This window comes from Rhinoraja longicauda, chromosome 6, assembly GCF_053455715.1.
Source record: "Rhinoraja longicauda isolate Sanriku21f chromosome 6, sRhiLon1.1, whole genome shotgun sequence".
NCBI classification, from domain to species: Eukaryota; Metazoa; Chordata; class Chondrichthyes; order Rajiformes; family Arhynchobatidae; genus Rhinoraja; species Rhinoraja longicauda.
The window spans coordinates 45,631,513-45,657,139 of record NC_135958.1 but is presented as its reverse complement, the minus strand read 5'-3'; positions in this window follow the sequence as shown (position 1 = coordinate 45,657,139).

The window sequence follows — 25,627 nt, the reverse complement described above, 5'->3', positions numbered from 1 at the left end:
CTAAGCTGGGGGGTAGTGTGAATTGTGAGGAAGATGCAATAAGGCTGCAGGATGACTTGGACAGGTTGTGTGAGTGGGCGGATACATGGCAGATGCAGTTTAATGTAGATAAGTGTGAGGTTATTCACTTTGGAAGTAAGAATAGAAAGGCAGATTATTATCTGAATGGTGTCAAGTTAGGAGGAGGGGGAGTTCAACGAGATCTGGGTGTCCTAGTGCATCAGTCAATGAAAGGAAGCATGCAGGTACAGCAGGCAGTGAAGAAAGCCAATGGAATGTTGGCCTTTGTAACAAGAGGAGTTGAGTATAGGAGCAAAGAGGTCCTTCTACAGTTGTACCGGGTGTACCCTGGTGAGACCGCACCTGGAGTACTGTGTGCAGTTTTGGTCTCCAAATTTGAGGAAGGATATTCTTGCTATGGAGGGCGTGCAGCGTAGGTTTACTAGGTTAATTCCCGGAATGGCGGGACTGTCGTATGTTGAAAGGCTGGAGCGATTGGACTTGTATACACTGGAATTTAGAAGGATGAGGGGGGATCTTATTGAAACATATAAGATAATTAGGGGATTGGACACATTAGAGGCAGGAAACATGTTCCCAATGTTGGGGGAGTCCAGAACAAGGGGCCACAGTTTAAGAATAAGGGGTAGGCCATTTAGAACGGAGATGAGGAAGAACTTTTTCAGTCAGAGAGTGGTGAAGGTGTGGAATTCTCTGCCTCAGAAGGCAGTGGAGGCCAGTTCGTTGGATGCTTTCAAGAGAGAGCTGGATAGAGCTCTTAAGGATAGCGGAGTGAGGGGGTATGGGGAGAAGGCAGGAACGGGGTACTGATTGAGAGTGATCAGCCATGATCGCATTGAATGGCGGTGCTGGCTCGAAGGGCTGAATGGCCTACTCCTGCACCTATTGTCTATTGTCTATTGTACATCAGTGTTGCACTAAGACATTATACAGTCAGCCATTTGGCACCGTTTCCAAGCCCCAGTTGTGAGTGCAGGGATCTTGACTTGACCATGAAGGTCTGTTGTCCTGGCGATGCTGTAGGGTCGGCTTTGCCAAGTGTAGCTGTGGTGTCCTCCGCCGCTGCTCCACCGCTGTAGACCGCGTCTGGTCCACGTGCTCGGCCTCTTGGAGCGGCACTTGGTCCATCCGAGCTCCAGGCTGCTGCAGGGCCTCCAGCAGGGCCCGGTTTAATGGAGCCCCAGGCTGCTGCAGGGCCTCCAGCGGCCCACACCCCCGTAGAGGCCATGCACTCCCTCCCGCAGCCAGTCTGCTCACCGGCCCTCCAGGTGGGTTCCCTTGGGTCGATCTGAGGCGGGCAAGCTGGGAGTTCAGGGCGGGTTCTGGTCCGTGTGTTCTCCATCCGTGGTGGGTGAGTCCCCGGTCTGAGGTGGGCGTGTCCCCGGTCTGTGGCAGGCAGGTCCCCGGTCTGTGGTGGGCGAGCCCAGGCGGGTTCCGGTCTCCGACACGGGTCGTGGTTCCACCATCTGCGGTAGGTGAGCCGGGCCCTCCGGGTGGGTTCTTGTGGGTCTTCAGCATGGGTCTTCAGCGGGTGAGTTGGGCCTACCGGGCAGGAGGGCGAGTCATCATACTCCCACCACCGCACGGCTCCCCGGGAAGTAGAGATGCCAATTATCTCACTCCCAAATACAGGAGAAGGTGACGTCACTGCCCCGCGCCCCACGTGACCTCACCCAGCCAGTGGCCACGTGCTTCCGCTCCACTAATTTTCTTTCCGGATTTCTAAACTTTTATTATTAAATTCGTCTCTTTTGTAGATATATATCTACATTATTTTAATCAATGTCTTTTCTGCATAAAAATCAGGATCCATGTCCTGCTTTGCTCAGACTGATTCCAGACGCCATTGTCCCCTCGCCCTTCTCCGCTGCCCTTGGGTACGAGCAGGGCTCGGCCGCCTGTCTCTTGGCGGCGGGTTTGCCGGCTCCGTAGCGGCGGGAGAGCCAGGCCTGGTGCCGGGGGAAGCAGCCGGAGCCTGGGCCTGGGCCTGGACGTGACCGGGTAACCGTGAGCCTGAGGTGGGCCAAGGGGAAAGGCGGCAGCAGCAGCAGCAGCAGCGGTGAGGTTGGGCGTTGGTGGAGGTGGAGGCCGAGCCTGGGCCTGGCGCAGGGCCTGCCCTCGGTTCCCCTGTCCCCCCTCCTCTCTCCGGCCGTCTCAGCGTGTTCCCCACGCCGCCAAGTTTCAGAGTACACCCACGCGATCACGTGGAGAACGTAAAAACTCTGTACAGACAGCACCCATAATCAGGATGGAACCTGAGTCTCTGGCTCTCTAAGTGCTGTAAGGCAGCAACTCTACCGCTGCGCCACCGTGCCGCCACAAATAACTGATAACAGTGCAAATTAGTTTTACAAAAGTTCAGCAATCACAAAAGAGTCATTCAGCAATATCCCCAGGAGGTCTCTAAAGGGCGGCACAGCAGCGTAGTGGTAGAGCTGCTGCCTTACAGCACCAGAGATCTGACTTCAATCCTAACTATGGGTGCTGTCTGTACGATGTTTATACGTTCCCTCTGTGACCACGTGGGTTTTCTCCAGATGCTCTGGTTTCCTCCCATACTTCAAAGGCATACATGTTTGTAGGTTAATTGGCTTCGGTAAAATTGAAAATTGTCCTTAGTGTGAGGGATAGTTTTAGTGTACGGGGTGATCGCTGGTTGGCGAGGACTCGGTGGGCCTGAAGGGTCTGTCTGTTTCTGCACTGTATCTCCAAAGGTTGTCCTGTTCTGTGGCATATAATTTATATTGTAGATGTCAGAATTCACAGCCTGAAGAAATTCTGATGCGTTCGTAAAGTTGCATTGGTTAAATTGTCTCTGATGTAGATTGAACGTAAAATAGGACAGCATGAGAACAGGCCCTTCGGCCCACAATCTATGTGTCCATCTCGAGACAGTTGATAGTCAGAGCACCAGAACCAGCCCACAATGTAAACACTACTGAACGCAAAGCAGCCATGGAGGCAGCAGTGGGTCATATACTCCCTGACACTGAGTACCTTCCTCTTGATGAACACCAGGATCACCAGACCCCATGCTGAGGGCGTGGGAGAGTAAGCCATTGATCTTTGTGGTAGGGACAGATTTTAAGTGCCTTTATTATGGTGAAATCATTGTCCATTTATGTGGCATGGTGGTAAATGAAAACATCTTTCACAGCACTTTTCACAATCCAGGTCTCAGATGACTGGTTGAAACATAATAATCAATGCCAAGATTGGACAGTAATTGGATAAACTCTTGGCTCTTATGCTTGTAGATGGCATTGACTTGAAGAACACTTTAGTGGAATCTCATGATCCAGCTTATTTGTAAAACATGTCAGTGGAAATGACCACAGCACATGCCAAGACCGGTGTCACTAAAGCTGATTATTTAATACAGTTCACTGGAATGCTAAAAGTCTCTTGATAGAAAAACTGAATCCTTTTCTCCTTCTTCAGTAGGCATTGTCCTTATAAGTGTCACAGTCTGTCCTGTTCACTCACCTGCCAGCCACGCCCACCACGTTAAGCCAACTCCCCTCACCTGTTCACTCACCTGCTCCAGATCACCAATCAAGCCAGCATATAAACCCTTCCTGCACACACTCTTTGCCAGATTGGTCTTAGCCCTCATGCAAGACTCGCCAGCATTTTCTCTTGAACTGATTTCCCGTTGCTGACCCTGCCCGCTCCCGACCGTCATGCCTCGTCGTAGCCCTGGTGAACACCTCAGTCTTCTGTCCACGAGCAGGTAGAAAGAAAGTTCATTCTAAAACTACTTCCTTGGTTCCGTGTGCTGCATTTGGGTCTACCTGCGGTCCGTTACAATAAGTTCAGAAGTTGCAAGAGCAGAATAAGGCCATTCACCCCATCAAGTCTACTCCACTATTCAATCGTGGCTGATCTATCTTTTCCTCTCAACCCCATTCTCCTGCCTTCTCCCCATAACCTCTGACACCCGTACTAATCACAAATCTGTCAATCTCTGCCTTAAAAATATCCACTAACTTGGCCGTCACAGCCATCTGTGGCAATTAATCTGTGGACTATGAATTGTTTCCTGACTGCGAGCCCAGAGAGGACATCTCTCCTCAGTCTGAGGAAGGGCCTCGACCTGAAACGTCACCCATTCCCTCTCTCCTAGATGCTGCCTGACCTGCTGAGTTACTCCAACATTTTGTGATACCTTCGATTTGTACCAGCATCTGCAGTTATTTTCGTACACATCTCTCCTCTGCTCATTCAGTTCTACTCATCCACTGGCACCTGGAAGGAAGATTGCTGGTATATTGCAAGAAGCATAGATGCACCCAATCCAAAATCAGTCCATTTCTATAATTGTGGTATTGTACAGGGCTGAGCTGTGATTGTAGGAGGCACCCAGATATGTGTCACCATAAGCCAATGTTTGTAAAGTTCTGCCTGTGATTTCAGCTTGGATAAAGCACATGAAACATCGATCACCAGGCCGGTGTAAGGGAAGGCCCGGCCAGCAAAGAATCCCTCCCCTTAAGAATTTGTGCCAAGTAGATTATTACTTCAGGAGGATCACATGGGTGTTCCTATCAAATTTTGGAATATCTAATATAAATAAATTGTGAGTCTTGATGGTGCCAAGCTTTGCACTCTCTGCCTTGCAAGTGCATGTTTAATCACTGATGGTGTCTGTGGGCTGCTGTAAAGCTGCAGCTGGGCCTGTGTGAGACGTTCTGTTTATTCAACTTCTGGCAAATTGCTGCCAATTAGTCACATGGAATGAACCCACTGATGGATCATCATGTCAAACATTCCCACCCTGAAATTCTGCAGAGTTTGGATTTCAAATCAATTGTGGGATGGCGTTCTTCAGAGTAATGACAAAATTGGGTCGCCCAAACTATCCAACAATGTTTATGCTTTAACACCAAGCAACTGTGGCGCGGTGGCGCAGTGGTAGAGTTGCTGCCTTACAGAAAATGCAGCGCCGGACACCCGGGTTCAATCCCGACTACGGGCGCTGTCTGTACGGAGTTTGTACATTCTCCCCGTGACCTGCGTGGGTTTTCTCCACGATCTTCGGTGTCCTCCCACACTCCAAATATGTACAGGTTTGTAGGTTAATTGGCTTGATGTATGTAAAAATTGGCCCTAGTTTGTGTAGGATAGTGTTTAAATGCGGGGATCGTTGGTCGGTACGGAACCAGTGGGCTGAAGGGCCTGTTTCCACACTGTATCTCTAAACTAAACTAAACAATGCCAGCTATGCTAAACCAACATCTAAATTCTGAAGAAGGGTCTCTGCACGAAACATTACCCATTCCTTCTATCCAGAGAGGCTGCCTGACCCGCTGAGTTACTCCAGCATTTTGTGTCTATCTTCTGGATTAACCTTGGGAGAATGGGCAGCAGGTAGTCCAGGTAGGAATGAGAGGTGAGCAGTTGATGAACACAATGGGTTGGGGCCCAGATGTCAGAATCCAGATCTCTGGTCTTTCAATGATATAGTAAATTGTGGGCCAACACTTTTAAATGCATTCAATCACCACGGCGACACTGGAATTAATTACTTGCTTCCAACTGCCATGGAAGAAGGTAGTAGTGAACTGTCTTCTTGAAGTACTGCGATGTGTGGGAAGGTATTTCTACACCACTGTAAAGGAGAGCTTTTTCGGCCCATCAACCATGTAGCAGTAGCAATAAGTATTCAACACAAGATGACATAGAGCTTGGAAGCTATCTTGGCTGGTGGCAGGTTTGGGGTGCACTGGTGAAGCAGTTGTGAGACAACTCGCCTTCTTAACCTGACATCTGGTATGGCATAGACATAATCCTCTGAACATTAATCTTTGTTACAGCGTTCCTGGTGAGCAGCTTGTTGGGGAGTGTTCCCGGTGAGGGGGGGCCAAGGCCTCCAGTAGGCCCAGCTCACCTGCCTCAAGTCAGACCCACCCAGTAGGCACAGCTCACCCGCCTCAGCTCACCCGCCTCAGGTCAGACCCGCCCAGTAGGCCCAGCTCACCCACCTCAGGTCAGACTGCCCAATAGGCCCAGCTCACCCGCCTCAGCTCACCCGCCTCAGGTCAGTCCCACTCGGTAGGCCCAGCTTGCCAGCCGCAGACTTTGACAGGACCCGCGCCGCAAGAGCGAGGAGGGACTCGCGAGCAACCGCCGAAAGGGAGGTAGGCTGTCGAGGGGTGAGGAGGGTCTTGGAGGGGTGAGGAGGGTCTTGGAGGGGTGAGGAGGGTTATGGGGGATGAGGTGGGCTGTAGATCAGCCATGATCACAATGAATGGTGGTGCTGGCTCGGAGGGCCAAATGGCCTCCTCATGCACCTATTTTCTATGTTTCTATGTAGAGGGGTGAGGAGGGTCGTGGAGGGGTGAACTGGGCTTCCAAGGGGTGAGGAGGATTGTGGAGGTATGGGGAGGGACATTGAGGGGTGAAGCGGGCCGTCGGAAGCTCCCGGCAAGTATGGTGGAGCCATCCAAGAGAGGATTCAGCGGGGAGAGGCTGAGGACAGACCCGCAGTGAGTGCCGGAGGTTGGTTGATGATGCGCCGCTGAGTACAAAGAGGGTTCCGGCATGGGGGAGCACGAGAGAACAAAGAGGGGCTATTGGGGTCTATTTCGTAACGTTGGTGGCATCCTATATGTGGTGACTCTTTGCATACATTGTGTGCAAAACAAAGAATTTCACTGTGACATGTAACATGTGATAATAAAGTATCAATCAATCAAAGGAAGAGTTGCAGGAGGCCTAAATAACAAGCATGTGTACATTAGTACACGTGTTCATGCATTAGTATGCATGTGCACATGTATTAGTACACATGTGTGCATGCATTAGTACACATGTGCATGCATTAGTACACGTGTGTACATGCATTAGTACACATGTTCATGCATTAGTACACATGTGAACATGCATTAGTATGCATGTGCACATGTATTAGTACACATGTGTGCCTGCATTAGTACACACAGGTACATGCATTAGTACATGTGTACATGTTGGGTCCACGTTAGCCTTTACTATGCTGACATTTACAACTCAATAACTAACTTTATATCCCAGAGCTGATACTACCCAATAGTGCTTGGAGTTCTTGAATTACTTACATTTGCCAGGTATAGAATAGGGAACATAGTTTAGTTTAGTTTATTATTGTCATGTGTACCAAAGTATAGTGAAAAGCTTTTCGTTGCATGCTATCCAGTCAAAGAAAAGGCTATAGATGATTACAATCAAGCCTCCACAGTGAACAGATAAAGCAGAAAAGGCACAACGTTTAGTACAAGATAAAGTCTGATAAAGTCGTATTAAAGTTAGTCAGAGAGTCTCCAGAGAGGTAGATGATAGGTCAGGACAGCTCTCTAGTTGGTGATAGAATAATTCAGTTGCCTGAAAATATCTGGGAAGAAATTATTCCTGAATTTCGAGGTGTGCATTTTCAAACTTCTGTACCTCTTGCCTGACGGGAGAGGGGAGAGGGGAGAAGAGGGAGTGACTGTCCTTGAGTGCTAGCAAACTGGATACAGAATTTGCTTCATGGTAGGAAGCAGAAGGTGGTGGGGAAAGGGTGTTGATTTTTACTAGAGGCCTGTGACAAGTGGTATCAGTGCCAGGGATCGGTTCTACACACACGAGGGACAATTTACCTACATACTGTACCTGTATGTCTTTCGAGTGTTGGAGGAAACTGAAGTTCTCTGAGAAAACCCACATAGGTCACGGGGAGAACGTACAAACTCCGTACAGACAGCACCCACAGTCAGGATCGAACGCGGGTCTCTGGCGCTGTAAGGGAGTAACTCTATTGCTGCACCATCGTGCCTTTGTTTCTTTTGTTCATGAAGAAAATGGAAAGAAGAGGCAGAGTCCGCATTGCAGGATGCTAACAAACTTACCATGGCCTTTACCAGAGGAGCAAGGCTGGGCTGTAGTTAATTTGTAGAAGCATAGTTGTCATATTGTCAAATTATATTAATCCAGTGAGATGGTATATGCAGGAGTATTCTGTAACAATAAGATTGATTGTTAAGTGGAAAACTGTCTTTCTGAATTATACAAAGAAGAAAAGGATACAATATGACTTGAAATAATATTGGAGCAAATCAACACGATACTTCCTGTTAATTTTCAGAGTTCAGTGTGTAATCCTTTGGGAAATTATTGCAAATTGTATCAATCAGCAACTTGTCTGCTGGCACAAGGAAGGTAGACGTCTCAGCTTTGCACGTGGGCTCTGGATTTCCATTCCAAATCCCTACCATCATGCTAGACCTTCCAATGTTTTCCCACAACCACTTGGAGCAGGTGCCTTTCTCCCTGTTTCCAACTAATGGTCTAATTTTCCAAAGCCAAGCTTTTTTTTAATCATTATAATCAGGTTGTTTCATCATAACTCTGGAGTCCTATCTCTCTTATGCTTTTATTTGGTTTGAATGATCTGAAAGTTCCAATCATCCCCATTGCAAAGACTCTACCATCCACTCCCATCTCCACTCGGGTCTCAGTTCACCTGCTCCTGGAAACCACAACCCTGCAGCAGATGTCTCCACACTGCACTATGCCAGCGATCTGCAGGCCAACATTAACATGAACTCCTTTCATTTTACTGCCTGTACCCTCACGCACAAACTCCATTATGGTTTTCCATTGTTCATTTTTTGTTGGATAACAACTACAGAAGCATAGAATGAAGAAAGGCATCGACGGAAGGGCATTGAGTCTCCAAGCCCACTCCACGGGATAATGGTGGATCCTCTATCTCAATACATTTTCCTGTTCTCTCCCAGAAATCCTCGATGCCTTTATTGGCTGGAATTTTTTCTGAAACCATTTTAAATAGGAGGACAGAGAATGGTTCACCACACTGAGTGAAGAAATTTCTAATCTTAATCAGAAATATCTTAAGCATAGGAGTTACTGGAAACTTTCCAAGTTTGCCCACATTTATAAAGGCTTAAAGTCAACAGAAGTTATTATTGTTGTTGCAGTTGGAGCCTGAGGCCTGGTCGTTGATTTGTTTGAGTCTTTCATCAGGGGCTGGATATTCCCCAAGAATGCTAGAACGAAGGAGGCTGCAAAAAGTGGGAGACATTGCCTGGTCCATCACAGGTATTGATCCCCCACTAGAAAGGGATCTCCAGCAAGTGCTCCATCAAGAAGACAGCCAATATCATCAAAGACCCACACCAGGCTGGCACCTTCTCATCTCGCTACTACTGTTGAAAGGTAGTGCATGAATCTGAGAAGCGTTATCTCCAGCGTCAAGGACAATCTCTGATGAAAGTCCATCAACCAACAGACTATTTACTCACGCTGTGCGAGCCCAACCACACTCTTACCTCCGCACTGCGCTACCATGGACTTTGCACTAAGGCTGCATGACATACCTCGGCTTGTATTCTCACGGGTTTAGTAGAATAATGACAATTTATTGTATGTCCTGGTCTTGTGTTGTACTTAATGTGCATGCAAAGTTGCAGTGAGTTAGAATTGCATTATTTCAGATGTGGTATATTGACAATTAAACACTTTTGATTCTAAGTTGGCATTCCAGTGGACCTCTGCATCTACCCCCTTACCACCCCCCTCCCCACCCCACATCCCTTCCCCTCACCCCCACCCACATCCCTTCCCCCACACCCCTTCCCCCCACCCCCACCTACTGAACCTACCTCAGCTGCACATTGCACCAATTCTTCTCATTCTGCTGAGAATATCAATCACCAGTGGCTGATGCCTGAGGTGCACGACACTGTGGGTGGGCTATTTAGAAGTTAAAGCAGGGAACTACAATTCATCCTGAAGGTTGTTGAAATCTCAGACACTCCCACTAAATAGAATATTGTACCTGGAGGCAATGGTTCTCAGATTCATGCACGACGGTAGCAGTGAGATGAGAACGGGCCAGCAAGGTGTGGGTCTTTGATGATATGAGCTGTTTTCTTGATGCAGCACTTCCTATAGATCCATTTGCTAGTGGAGAGGTCAATACCTGTGACAGACCAGTCAATGTCCACTACATTTTGTAGCCTCCTTCATTCCAGCATTCTTGGAGAACATCTTCCCTCTGATCAAAATCAGGGATGCACATATTAAAGGATATGGAGCTTACTGGAAAGATGGATCACCCATGATATAGCTCTATGGGACTTTGTTTAGGCTGCATTTGGAGTATTGCATGCATTTCCGGTCACCTCACTACAGGAAAGATGCGGAGGCTTTGGCGAGGGTGCAGAGGATATTTACCAGCATGCTGCATGGATTAGAGGGCTTCAGCTACAGGTTAGGATAGTTACCAGCATGCTGCATGGATTAGAGGGCTTCAGCTACAGGTTGGGATATTTACCAGCATGCTGCATGGATTAGAGGGCTTCAGCTACAGGTTAGGATATTTACCAGCATGCTACATGGATTAGAGGGCTTCAGCTACAGGTTGGACAAACTCAGATAGTTTTCTCTGGAACATTTGTTGAGGGGAGACTTGGGAGAAGTATATAAAATTATGAGAGGCATAGATAGGGTAGAGCCTTTATCCCAGGCCAGTGAGTCTAACATATGTGGTCGGAAAGTTACTAGAGAGTATTCTGAGGGATAAGATATACATGCATTCAGATGGACAAGGGCTGATTAGAGATAGTCAGTATGGTTTTGTACCTGGGAGATTGTGTCTCATGAATCTGATTGAGATTTTTGAAGATGTGACCAAAAAGGTTGATGAAGGCAAAGCTGTAGATGTTGTGTACATGGACTTCAGTAAGGCATTTGACAAGGTTCCACATGGTAGGCTGCTTTGGAAGGTTAGATCACATGGGATCCAAGGCTGAATGGATAGCAAATTGGCTTCATGGAAGGAAGCAGAGGGTGATGGTGGAAGGTTGTTTTTCATACTGGAGGCCTGTGCCTCAGGGTTCAGGAATGGGCCTGTTACTGTTTGTCATCTATATCAATGATTTAAAGAGAATGTACAAGGCACATTTATCAAGATTGCAGATGATGCTAAACTGGGTGGTATTGTAGACAGAGAAGATGGTTGTCAAATATTGCAGCAGGATAGTAATCGGTTGGGCAGGTGGGTGGAGGGATGGTTGATGGAATTTAATACAGAGAAATGTGAGGTGATGCAGTTTGGAAAGTCTAACAAGGGAAAGACCTGCAAAGTGAATTGTGGGGATCTGGGGAGTGCTGTAGGCAGAGGGTTCTAGGAATACAGGTATATAAACCCTTGAAAGTGATGTTATAGGGAGATAGGGTGGTCAAAAAGGCTTTTAGCATGCTGGCCTTCATTAGTTAGAGTATAGAGTATAGAAGTTGGGAGGTCATGTTGCAGTTGTATAAGATGTTGGTGAAGCCACATTTAGACAATTGTGTTCAGTTTTGGTCACTATGTTATAGGAAAGATGTCAAGCTGGAAAAGTGCAGAGAAGATTTATGAAGATGTTGCCAGGACTAGAGTGTCTGAGCTATAGGGAGAGGTTGAGCAAGCTGGGACTCTATTCCCTGGAGCGCAGGAGAACGAGGCGTAATCCTATAGATATGTACAATATCATGAGGAGAATAGATTGGGTAAATGCAGGCGTGTAGGAAAATAACTGCAGATGCTGGTTCAAATCGAAGGTAGACACATAAAGCTGGAGTAACTCAGCGGGTCAGGCAGCATCTCTGGAGAGAAGGAATGGGTGATGTTTCAGGTCGAGACCCTTCTTCAGACTGATGACAATTGTCCCGCCCCCTCTCCTGCAGCAGTCTGAAGAAGGGTCTCGACCCGAAATGTCACCCATTCCTTCTCTCCTGCGATGCTGCCTGACCCGCTGAGTTACTCCAGCATTTTGTGTCTACCTTGGGTAAATAAAGAGTCTTTTGCCCAGTGTAAGGAAATTAATAACCGTACGGCTAGGTTTATGTTGAGGGGGGAAAGATTTATATAGAATCTGAGGGGTTACTTGTTTACACAAAGAGTGGTGGGTGTATGGAACGAGCTGCTGGAGGGGGTCGTGACGCAGGGACTATCACAATTTTTAAGAAACATTTAGACAGTTTCATGGACAGGACAGGTTTAGAGGGATACTAGACCAAGTGGACCCATCGGGCCCAAACCACTCCTGCATTGGTACAGCATCCTCTCATCCCCACTCTCCCCCCCCCCACTCCCCCCACCCCCCTCAACTCTCCCTCCCCTCCTTACCCCCTCCCCCCCCCCCACACACAGGAGCAACCCGCGGTTGCCGTAACAACCCGCTTCCCGGCCTGGGCGGCTGCCATTGGTGGAGCGGGAGTTGATGTGCCTGTTTCTACGCTGTAGCACTCTATGATTCTGAGTGTTTACACTGGGTTTGGTGGGGGCCTGGAACGCATTGCCAAGGGTGGTGGTGGGGGCCTGGAACGCATTGCCAAGGGTGGTGGTGGGGGCCTGGAACGCATTGCCAAGGGTGGTGGTGGAGGCAGATACGAGTGTGGCGTGGAAGAGGCTTTTAGATAGGTGCATGGAAGTGTAGGGAATAGAGGGATATGGATCATGAACAGGCAGATGAGAATGGTCTAACTTGGTGTCATGTTCATCACAAACATTGTGGGCCAAAGGGCACGCTGCTGTACTGTACTATGTGCTACGTAGTCACCCCAGATTGCTGAACATTAGAGCTGAGGCAAGTATAAGAAAATAACTGCAGATGCTGGTACAAATCGATTTATTCACAAAATGCTGGAGTAACTCAGCAGGTCAGGCAGCATCTCGGGAGAGAAGGAATGGGTGACGTTTCGGGTCGAGACCCTTCTTCAGACAAGTTCTTGGTTCTGGGGGAAGCAATAAAGAATACATTTCCTATTATTACGACTTTGAGAGAATGGAAGCAAATCTCATTCCCCTAATTAGAGACGGGGCATCAACTAAACTACGCTTGTGTTCAATACTTAGATGCGCCTACAATTCACTTTGGGATGAGTTCAAATTTGTTTAAGAGGTAATGAGCTAATTGTATGTGGTAATTGTATCTAGCAGTTAAGTCCATTCAAATTAACAGATAAAGTTTTAGGTAAAGAGTTCCTTCTGCAGTTGTATAGGGCCCTGGTGAGACCACATCTGGAGTATTGTGTGTAGTTTTTGTCTCCTAATTTGAGGAAGGACATCCTTGCCATTGAGGCAGTGCAGCGAAGGTTCACGAGGTTCATCCCCGGGATGGCTGGACTGTCATATGAGGAAAGATTGGAAGACCAGGCTAGTATTCACTGGAATTTAGAAGGATGGATCTTGTAGAAACGTATAAAATTATAAAAGCTAGATGCAAGAAAAATGTTCCCAATGTTGGGGGAGTCCAGAACTAGGAGCCACAGTCTAAGAATAAAGGGAAGGCCATTTAAAACTGAGGTGAGAAGAAACCTTTTCACCCAGAGAGTTGTGAATTTGTGGAATTCTCTGCCACAGAGGGCAGTGGAGGACAATTCACTGGATGAATTTAAAAGAGAGCTAGATAGAGCTCTTAGGGCTAGTGGAATCGAGGGATATGGGGAGAAGGCAGGCACAGGTTACTGATTGTGGATGATCAGCCATGATCACGATGAATGGCGGTGCTGGCTCGAAGGGCCAAATCGCCTCCTCCTGCACCTATTTTCCATGTTTCTATGAAATGAATCAAATAAATTGTTGTTTATTGTGCTTCAGAAGAGGTGGGAAACAAGTTCTAGCACACATGCATTCAAATTACAAATGCATTTGTTTCCAAGAAGTGGCGCAGCAGTAGAGTTGCTGCCTTACAGCGCTTGCAGGACTAGAGATCCGGGTTCGATCCCGGCAACGGGTGCTGTCTTTACGGATTTTTTACGTTCTCCCGTGACCGTGTGGGTTTTCTCCGAGATCTTCAGTTTCCTCCCAAATTCCAAAGACGTACAGGTTTGTATGTTAATTGATTTGATATGTGTAAAAAATTGTCCCTAATGTATGTGTAGGATAGTGTTAATGTGTGGGGATTGCTGGTCGGTGCGGACTCAGTGGGCCGAAGGGCCTGTTTCTGCGCTGTATCTCTAAACTAACCTAAATTCAGAACTATATGAAACAATATGGAGATGGGAAGATTGGTTCTTTCTGGTTTGTTGTAAATCTAGTGGTGTTGACAGCCATGGGGAAAAGGCTCTATCATTGTAAGTTGTAACATCTGTTTGCTTCAGAAATACTTTGGGGAGGTAGAAATATGGCGTTGTTCCATAGTATAAAGGATTTGTAAACTGAGGATTTGATGCACTATATTTCAGATAAAAATGTAATTACAAAACAAATGTGGGGGTTTTCAAAGATCAACCCAGAGAAACTTTGGTCACCTTGACACTGGATGCTTGTACCATTATGATCGACTCGACACCAATGTGCATCAGGAGTCTGTACTATTCGCAGTACTGATTTTTGTCAGCAGCTTTTAAAATAAGAAAGGAGGCTCATGTTTCACACCAAGCTCCCTGCCCTGATCCTTCGAGGCTGCAGGTCAGTATTTTCTTCTGCTTTCTTCAAGTGTTAGTGTGAGACCCAGGGATATTGCTGCATAGAAACCTGCTCCAATGGGTCAGCAAGTCAAGTTGATTGTCTTGTGCACATACAGTGAAGTAGCGATGCAATGAAAGTCTTGCTGACAGCAGCATCACAGGCTCATAGACTCAGGCTCACACAAGGACATAACGTGTAGACACAGAAAGCTGGAGTAACTCAGGTAACTCAGACGGCATCCCTGGAGAGAAGGAATGGGTGATGTTTCCGGTCGAGACCCTTCTTCAAACATAAAGTCTACATGAATTATACATAAATTGCACATAAATTTTGCAAGGCAGTAAAACACAAGACACGAGTGCAAATCCCAAGTAGAAAAAAACAAGTCCACGATAGAGCAAGAGGTGCACTTTTCCATCCAAGCACTTTTGAATTTGAAAGTCCACCTGCCGGCTTGTGTTTGATGGTATCTTTCTGCATTCCATTTGAACATTTGCAGCACTATATAAATTTGTGGTTGAAACGGCAGCCAAATTAGTTCATGCTGCCTCTACTCTTTCTGCGATCCCCTTCAGTGCTGAGATAAGAACATTATTAATGTGCACATTCCACATTCCAACTCAAAGATTCTGCTTTGTGAAAACAAGGCCTGCCTGCAGCCCATGAAGTGTTTAGTATTTATAAATGAATTGGTTTATTACAGTGTATGCATTTAAGAGAGACTGCAGGATGATATAATTTTAGGACAATAGATCATTCAACTCGTTTATGTCTTCATTAGAATTATGTACCAAAGGGCTATTGCATCTTTAAATTGCTTGTTTGCAAAGCCCGTGGTCTCTGGTATGAAGAGGCTGATTCGGGAGCTCCATGCCGCGGAGAGGGTTTTAACCACCTCGACGCAGGAGTTTTGATCACCTTGACGGGGGCTTCGATCGTCGGCTGTGGGGGCTTTGGTTGCCCAGACCGCGGATGGTTTGACTGCCCCGACCACGGGAGAACAAAGAGGAAGAAGTTGAACTTTATTGCCTTCCATCACAGTGAGGAATGTGCAATCCGCTGTGGTGGATGGTGATGTGATTGTGTGTCTTGTTGCTTATCACTTAGTATGCCTGCATGGTCATTCAAATTTCACTGTACCTTAACTGGTACATGTGACCTTGAAAGCTTGAAGCATTGAATCTCCTTTGTACGGCCTACAATGTAACCAACTGCAGGGAGCAACACTGCACACAGTATTCCAGGTGAGGATAGACACAAAATGCAGGAGTAACTCAGTGGGACAGGCAGCATCTCTGGACAGAAGGTATGAGTGATGTTTCCGGTCGAGACCCTTCTTCAAGCTTCTGTAGAAGGGTCTCAACTTAAAACATCGCCCATTCCTTCTCTCCAGAGATGCTGCCTGTCCCACTAAGTTACTCCAGCATTTTGTGTCTATCTTCCGTGTAAACCAGCATCTGCAGGTCTTTCCTACACATTCCAGGTGAGGCCTCACGGACACCCTATCCAATTGCATCAAAACCTCCCTATTATTAAACTCCAGGCCTTTGCAATGAATGCCAAAAATGCCCTTTGGATTCTTGACTACTTGCTGGACATGCCTGCTGGCTATTGATGATTCACACACCTCGATCCCTCTGTATTTCCCTCACTTGCCATCTCTCTGCATTTACATAATAATCTACCCGTTGATTCCTCATATGGAAGTGCATGACCTCACATTTCCACACATTAAACTCCATTTGACAGCCATTTGTCCACACACTCGATCTTTCTACAGACGCTCCCTGACTTGTGCAAGATGCAAGACTTATGCAATTCAGATGTTACACAAATAGGAAACGGAAGTACTATTGCACACGCACTCATTTACTATTTGTATTTACTATTAATATATTGTTTTAATTACTATTTGTTTACTATTTGGTGTAGACATCACGGATGAGCTCCGTCATGGCGGCCATGATGGAGCTCCGACGTGGAGCTCATGCGGGAGCTCCGATGCAGAGATCGCGGGTGAGCTCCATCATGGAGGCCATGATGGAGCTCCGACGTGGAGCTCATGCGGGAGCTCCGATGCAGAGATCGCGGGTGAGCTCCATCATGGAGACCATGATGGAGCACCGACGTGGAGCCGATGCGGGAGCTCCGATGCAGAGATCACGGGGGAGCTCCGTCGTGGAGACCACAAGAGAGTCAGTGGGCTTAAAGAACAGCTTACGTAAGTATGCATTTGCGTATGTCGGGGAATGCCTGTATCAATATTCCATCATGGAATCATAATATCATTATCATAACATTCCTTTCCACATATTTTCATATCATTGCCAAATCTGGAAGTTTACATGTTGTTCCTTCATGCAGGTTGTTAATGTAGATAGGGAACAGGCCAAGAACTGATCCATGAAGTGCTTCATTAGTTACTACTTGTAGTAACCCATGAATTACCTATGAAGCAGCAGTTTTCACTCCATTCTAACACATTTCCTCCAATACCATGTGTTTTTAATTTATGCACTAAACTCTTACATGGAACATTGTCAAATGCCTTTTGGAAATCTAAAAACATATTACATCTATAGGTTATCCTCCATAAACTCTCAAAGAATTTGAGAAAATTTGTCTTTACCCTTCATTAAAACCATATTGCCTAGGCTTAATTTTATTCAACTTTCCTAAATAATTAGCGAAGTAAGGGCATACACTTCCAGTTATACCTTTGGGAGCTCATTATCATAATCTCTAATGATTAACCACAATTAATCAGTCAACTAATAATTAAGCACAAGGTGAATCCTGTTCCCTGTTATCTCGAGGATTTTTCCTGCATCTAGCTTGTCTAGTCCTTTTATAATTTTATACGTCTCTATAAGATCACCTCTCATCCTTCTAAACTCCAGTGATTATAAGCCCAGTCTTTCCAATCTATCCTCAAATGACAGTCATTAAATTAAAAAAATATGACCAATATTTAAACTGAAACAAAAGGCTCTCCATAAATCACGTACATAGCTTGAACAATGTATTCTTAGAGAGAACCAGGGGAGTTTTGGCCCAAAACTTCAAATAAGAGAATTTTGTTATATTTCTCATGGCTATGATCCAAAACTCCATCATATCCAAAGACTAGAATTTATATAAACATTGATGTTCATGGAATTCCACTGTTTCTTTGCCCTCTCATCCGGTCTTCAAACTTCATATGTGTGCAGTGTTTCACAAATAAACACAGCTGCAGGTAATTCCCCTTCAGCACTTCAGTATGTCACTAATTCAGTCAAAGAACACAACAAAACTGAAAATGTAAATTCATACGGTAATTAGAAGGGCACTTAGACTGAGGAAAATAACCACCAAGAGAATTAACTTGCACAAGGGTTGTTAACACAAAACAGTTTCTCCTGGAGACAAAAGTAACTCCAAATTGAATTGGATTTGTATTTGTCTGCACAGTCATGGGTGTAAGAGGAGTAAAAAAGGAGGCTGGGAATGCATCCTTGCACAGCACCAGTGCTGGGGATTATCGTGGAGGATGATTTGTCCCCTATCCTCAATGACTGGGGAATGGTGGTCAGGAAGTTGAGGATCTAGTTGCAGAGATTAGTGCTGACACCAAGTTCCAAGGGTTTAGTAATGAGCTTGCATAGGATAATGGTATTAAAATTGGAGCTGTAGTCTATGAATATACGTCTGACGTAGGTGTCTTTCCTATCCAGGTGTTCCAGGAATGAGTGTTGGGCTGGAGAGATGGCATTAGGTATGGACCTGTTGTGGCAGTAGGTGAACTGCAGTGGGAAGACTGGATTTAATTGCCTCACTTTCTCATTCACTTCCTACACACAAGTGGCAATTTACAGTGACCAATTAATCTACAACCCACCCATCATTGGGATGAAGGGGGAAACCGGAGCACCCAGAGGAATCCCAAGCAGTCATTGGGAGAATGTGCAAACTTCACACAGTCCACATCTGATGTCAGGATTGAGCATAGATTTCTGGCACTGTAAGATGTGACTCCACCAGCTGCACCACTCAGTTTTAAATTCCTTATCTTCATGTTCAAATCCATAGCTTCACTGAATTCTCCTTCGAATATTTGTTCTCTCTTCGTTGCTTTCCAGTATTTCACTAAATGTTGTTATGCATTTCCAAGCATTTCCCACGTGCTCCCCTGAGAACACTAATGATTCATTGATGAAAGACTGTATTTGGCTGTATAATTAACTACCAATACCTCCCAAAATCTCTCCCTCTTCCTTATCCCTCTTTATTCCTTTAATTTATTGTTTTTAAAGCAACCACTTTTGTAACCTATCCTAATATTTCTTTATCTAGAGATGTCCCACTGAGTTACTCCAGTATCCAGTTTAAACCAGCATTCACAGTACCTTCCTACAACCAATATTTCTTTATTTGGGTTGGTGCCAAATTTTTGCCTTGAGGTGTCTTATTATGCTGAAGTGCTGTATAAATGCAAGTTACTGTAAAATTCTGATACAATTGACTTCTCTTGCCAAGTTGGCCATTGTCCCACTAATGTTGGACCACCAACATGTTTCCAGTTCCAGTAGCTACCAAGTCTCCTCTCGTCTGTCCTGAGGATTAGTACAAAGAGTGCTGACGGAAGCTGTAGACTGGAAGTGCCATGAAGGAGAGACTCACACTAACGTCTGCCTGGGTCTGAGAGCTTGGCACCTCCCCTTCCTTCACCAGAGGCAAGTAGTTTTGTTTCAAGAAATCCCCACAGAGAGACTGTCTACTTAAAACAATATGACAATAAGCCGGAGGAGAAATGAAATACGATGTGTAATTTTGCTCAGTGCTTCACTGCATTACAGGGAGTCGTGTGAAAGGTTTGGGCTGGCAACTGATTGCTCAGGGACTTTTTGCAGATTGCATACCACTGTCAGAACTGAGGCAGGCAGCATGCAATGATTGTTTCAATCACACCAGTGTGACTGCTCTGTTCTATGAGGTGACGTAGGGAATGGGGCTGGTAAATATCATATCTGTTTTCCCTCTTACAATTATTATAACTCTCACCAACTCATGATTTATACCTTGTACTGTCTCTCAGCTATTGTACAATTTCCTCAAATAGACCTCTTCTGCCATCTGGATTATTTGTTCCAGGAGAAGGTCGCACAAGCTGGTATTGGAGCCTGAAAAACTCCCCTCTCCTTGAGGGACTCAAGGAGGAAAATGTGGGCTGGGACTCGTGGAGGTAAAGAGATGAAAATGGCAATGCAGGCCAAGAGGTAGACACAAAATGCTGGAGTAACTCAGCGGGTCAGGCAGCATCTCTGGAGAGAAGAAATGGGTGACGTTTCACGTCGAGATGTATTCTTCTGATATAGAATGGTCTGTCCTCAGCAGAGGCCTCACCTTTGTTCCATCTCAACGAGTTCCAAAGTTCAGCAATGCTGGCCAAGATGCTCTTTAGGATTATTTCATAAATAACCATCTTTATGAGTGGTGGTGGGGGTTGAGGAGGCATTTAATGATGAGATAGAACATACAGCATAGAATATAGAACTGTATATCACATGAACATGCCCTTCAGCCCACAATGTCTGTGCCAAGACAAACTTTTATCTGCCTGCACATAATCCACGTGCCTCCCTTCCCTGCATTTCCACATGTCCATTTAAAAGCCTCGTAATTGCCACCATCATATTTGTTTCCACTGCCACCCCTAGCAGCACGTTCACGACACCTATCATAGAAACATAGAAAAATAGGTGCAGGAGTAGGCCATTCGGCCCTTCGAGCCTGCACCGCCATTCAATATGATCATGGCTGATTATCCAGCTCAGTAACCCGTACCTGCCTTCTCTCCATACCCCCTGATCCCTTTAGCCACAAGGGCCACATCTAACTCCCTCTTAAATATAGCCAATGAACTGGCCTCAACTACCTTCTGTGGCAGAGAATTCCACAGACTCACCACTCTCTGTGTGAAGAAATGTTTTCTCATCTCGGTCCTAAAAGACTTCCCCCTTATCCTTAAGCTGTGACCCCTGGTTCTGGACTCCCCCAACATCGGGAACAATCTTCCCGCATCTAACCTCTCCAACCCCTTAAGAATTTTATATGTTTCTATAAGATCCCCCCTCAGTCTTCTAAATTCCTGCGAGTACAAGCCTAGTCTATCCAGTCTTTCTTCATCTGAAAGTCCAGCCATCCCAGGGATCAATCTGGTGAACCTTCTCTGTACTCCCTCTAAGGCAAGAACATCTTTCCTCAGATTAGGAGACCAAAACTGCACAAAATACTCCAGGTGCGGTCTCACCAATGCCCTGTACAACTGCAGTAGAACCTCCCTGCTCCTAAATTCAAATCCTCTTGCTATGAATGCCAACATACCATTCGCTTTCTTCACTGCCTGCTGCACCTGCAAGCTTGCTTTCAATGACTGGTGCACCATGACACCCAGGTCACGTTGCATCTCCCCTTCTCCTAATCGGTTACCATTCAGGTAATACTCTGCTTTCCTGTTCTTGCCGCCAAAGTGGATAACCTCACATTTATCCACATTATATTGCATCTGCCATGCATTTGCCCACTCGCCCAATCTATCCAAGTCACTCTGCAGCCTCCTAGCATCCTCCTCGCAGCTAACACTGCCACCCAGCTTCGTGTCATCCGCAAACTTAGAGATGTTGCATTCAATTCCCTCGTCCAAATCATTAATATACACTGTAAATAACTGGGGTCCCAGCACTGAGCCTTGCGGTACCCCACTAGTCACTGCCTGCCATTCTGAAAAGGTCCCGTTTATTCCTACTCTTTGCTTCCTGTCCACCAACCAATTTTCTATCCACCTCAACACTGAACCCTCAATACCATGTGCTTTAAGTTTGTACACCAATCTCCTATGTGGGACCTTGTCGAAGGCCTTCTGAAAGTCCAGATACAACACATCATATCATATCATATATATACAGCCGGAAACAGGCCTTTTCGGCCCTCCAAGTCCGTGCCGCCCAGCGATCCCCGCACATTAACACTATCCTACACCCACTAGGGACAATTTTTACATTTACCCAGCCAATTAACCTACATACCTGTACGTCTTTGGAGTGTGGGAGGAAACCGAAGATCTCGGAGAAAACCCACGCAGGTCACGGGGAGAACGTACAAACTCCTTACAGTACAGCACCCGTAGTCAGGATCGAACCTGAGTCTCCGGCGCTGCATTCGCTGTAAAGCAGCAACTCTACCGCTGCGCTACCGTGCCGCCCCATCGACTGGTTCTCCCTTATCCACTCTACTAGTTACATCCTCAAAAAATTCTATAAGATTCGTCAGACATGATTTGCCTTTTGTAAATCCATGCTGACTTTGTCCGATGATTTCACCACTTTCCAAATGTGATGCTATCACATCTTTAATAACTGACTCTAGCATTTTCCCCACTCTCGATGTTAGGCTAACTGGTCTATAATTCCCCGTTTTCTCTCTCCCTCCCTTTTTAAAAAGTGGGGTTACATTAGCTACCCTCCAGTCCTCAGGAACTACTCCAGAATCTAAAGAGTTTTGAAAAATTATCACTAATGCATCCACTATTTCTGAGGCTACCTCCTTAAGTACTCTGGGATGCAGCCTATCTGGCCCTGGGGATTTATCTGCCTTTAATCCATTTAATTTACCTAACACCACTTCCCGACTAACCTGGATTTCCCTCAGTTCCTCCATCTCATTAGACCCCCGGTCCCCCGCTATTTCCGGCAGACTGTTTATTCTTCCTTTGTGAAGACAGAACCAAAGTAGTTGTTCAATTGGTCTGCCATCTCCTTGTTCCCTATGATCAATTCACCTCTTTCCGACTGCAAGGGACCTACATTTGTCTTAACTAATCTTTTTCTCTTCACCCTCTGTGTAAGAAAAACTTGACCCGCATATCTCCTTTAGACTTTGCCCCACTTGCTGTAAAGCTATGCCCACTGAATGGAAACTGGCCCTTTGGCTCAGCTTGCCCATGTTGACCAGGGTGTCCCATCTACACTAGTCCCACCTGCCCGCATTTGGACCATATCCTTCTAAACCTTTCCTACCTACGTACCTGTCCAAATATCTTTTCAATGGTGTTATAGTTTCTGCCTCAACTACCTCCTCTGGCACCTCGTTCCATATACCCATCACCCTCTGTGTGAAAATGTTGCCCTCTAGATTCATTCAATCCTACCCCTCACACCTTAAACCTACTGTATGTTCTCTGGTTCTTGATCCCCCTACTCTGGGTAAAAGACTCTGCATCTACCTTGTCTATTCTCATGTTCTTACGCACCTCTATAAGATCACCCCTCATCCTCTTAAAGATTACAGTCTTAGCCTGCCCATCCTCTTCCTATAGCTCAGGCCCTCGAGTCCTGGCAACATCCTCGCAAATCTGCACTTTTTCCAGTTTAAATACATCTTTCCTATAACGGGTGACGAAAACTGAACCCAATACTCCAACTATGGCTTCACAAATGTATTTTACAGCCGCAACATATAATCCCAACCTCCATACAATATCCAGACTAATGAACACCAATTCATTAGTGTTGGTGAATTTCCTACTTGAATTCCTCAAGTAGGAAAGCCTACTTGACTACCTGTGATTCCACTTTGAAGGAACTATGTACCTGCACACCTGGAGCCCTCTGCCTCACCACACTCTCCAGAGCCCTGCCATTTACATATAGCTATGCCCGACACATAGCTTCACACCATGGCAGTTCTGCATTGTCAGTAATGTCACCTTTTGAAGGAAGTGTTAAACTCGGCCCCTAAAGGCTATTGGTGCCATTCTGAATAAAGACAGGTTAATTTGTCTCATTAATTTGGCCAATAGTTATTCATCAAAAAATAAATCAAAAATTAATAATATTTTTTGTTTCTTGTACTTTCTTTTTTTTTGCACTATATCAGACTGTACTACAATCTTGCACCATTCTTCTGTTTTGCACTTATCATTTTATCACTTATCACTAATCACTTTGCTCCCCATCTGTGATTTCTCCTGCACAACTTCAGATAGCTCCTCTGTCCCTCCCTTCCCCTCCTCCTTCCCAAATCTCCCTCTATCTTCCTGTCTCCACCTATATCCTTCCTTTGTCCCACCCCCGACATCAGTCTGAAGAAGGGTCTCGACCCGAAACGTCACCCATTCCTTCTCTCCCGAGATGCTGCCTGACCTGCTGAGTTACTCCAGCATTTTGTGAATAAATCGATTTGTACCAGCATCTGCAGTTATTTTCTTATATCATTTTATTTATTGTTGATTTATCATAACTGCATGTCTACTGTTTAGTCTGAGCTTCATGTGAACAAGGAATTTCATTGCACACTGGTGTACATGAAATTAAACGAATCTAATTTACTATAAATTGGGGTGCACTATTAAATTAAGTCCTCGATAATCTCACATTGCATCTTCTTGAGATACTGGACTAGGTAGAGATCACTAGGTGGAGTGTTTGTCAGTCTAAAAGTTGCCGCTGGATACAAAGGATGCAGCTGAAAATAGAACATGGAGGAATAGTAAATACTTGGAAAGGAAATATAGGAGCAAATGCAATTAATTAAAAAAAAAAAGAAGCAATAGACAACAAGATCTCAATTGTTCGGCTGAGGTTCAAAGACTGTTGGCCATGAACTGTAATTTTACATACCATTGGCATTGGTATTTAAGAGGGATCTGATGTTATTACAATATGCCCGCACTCCAGCACAGATGGTTCTCATAAGCTAGTGCGAGGACAACTTGAGCCGGCTGTGAGCGGGTGCTGACAGATACTGTCACTGAATCAACAAAGACTTCAGCCAAGTGCTGCAAGCATCTGGCGACTGGCAGGACCCCAGTGGGGAAACAGGTGGCCGAGCCTCTCCTGCTGCTCGCTTGGACTTTTTAACACAACATTCCCTCCGTGGATAGGGGAAAAGAAAAGGATTTTGCATCCAGATGAACCACTAACATCTGCAGCCGATTTTAAGACTGGGTGAACATCAGAACATCATTGTTAAGCTTATTCCCCGCTCAAGGCAGAAACTTCTCCAGTTTCACAGTTATAGGACAGAGTTGTGCAGAAAGAAGGTGAGTTGAAGCGAGAGGTGGGTAGTGTTTCACTCAGTCTGTCTGCAGGATGGGGATGGGGTTGATTCTATTTCTCCATAGATTACTGGCATAGATCTGATGTGCTGAATTACATATTTTGGGCTTTAAGAATTCGGTGATTCCAAATACACATGTATAGCAATATGAAATTTAAGAAACCCATCTACTAATTAAGCCTTCAGCAAGTAAGATGCTTTTTAAATGAAGCCACTTTTCCCAAATGGCATTGTGCATATGATCAGTCTGAAGAAGGGTCTCGACCCAAAACGTCACCCGTTCCTTCTCTCCAGAGATGTTGCCTGACCCGCTGAGTTGGTCTTCAGTGTAAACCAGCATCTGCAGTTCCTTCCTATACATACTCAGTCTGTAAATGGATTTGGGCCTGAGGATAAATATCAGTCTCAGATAAGTCTCAGAGAAAATAGCCATTCTTTTCTTATTCCAGTTGTGCTATTTGCCAGAATAGGCAGAATCATGGTTTTGACACCTCCTGTTAAAGATGGCAGGTCTGAAGGTTCGATTCTCCGGCTGTGCTGTGCTAAAGGGTTAAACTGGAGTGTGCATCTGGAGTCCGAATCAAACCTTCTGCCTTTGGAACTACGCCATTGTGGGATGGCTGAGGAAAACATTGCTTCTGGACCAATGAGCCCAATCAAGACAATCAGCAGATTATTTATATGCACCTGCATGCTTCCCAATCTATGATCAATCATTTCCAAACCCCAAACCCTGTCATTACCTAATGAAACACCTACACCATGGTGAAAGCTGATGGTCAAAAGGTAGTCTTCATGAATGATGTCATATTCAAGACGGACACAAAATGCTGGAGTAACTCAGTGGGTCAGCATCTCTGGAGAAAAGGATTAGGTGACGTTTCGGGTCGAGACCCTTCTTCACATGTTATATTCAAGATCAGGTGGAAAATCTGCACTTGTGGTCATACCATTGTCCAATGAAAACAGAAGCACGTATTGTGAAGCTTTTGCCTGTTCGGGCCCTTCAAAGGATGGTGGGGGTGAGTCACATTTTTGAACCATCGCGATATCCTGATGAAGGTGGTC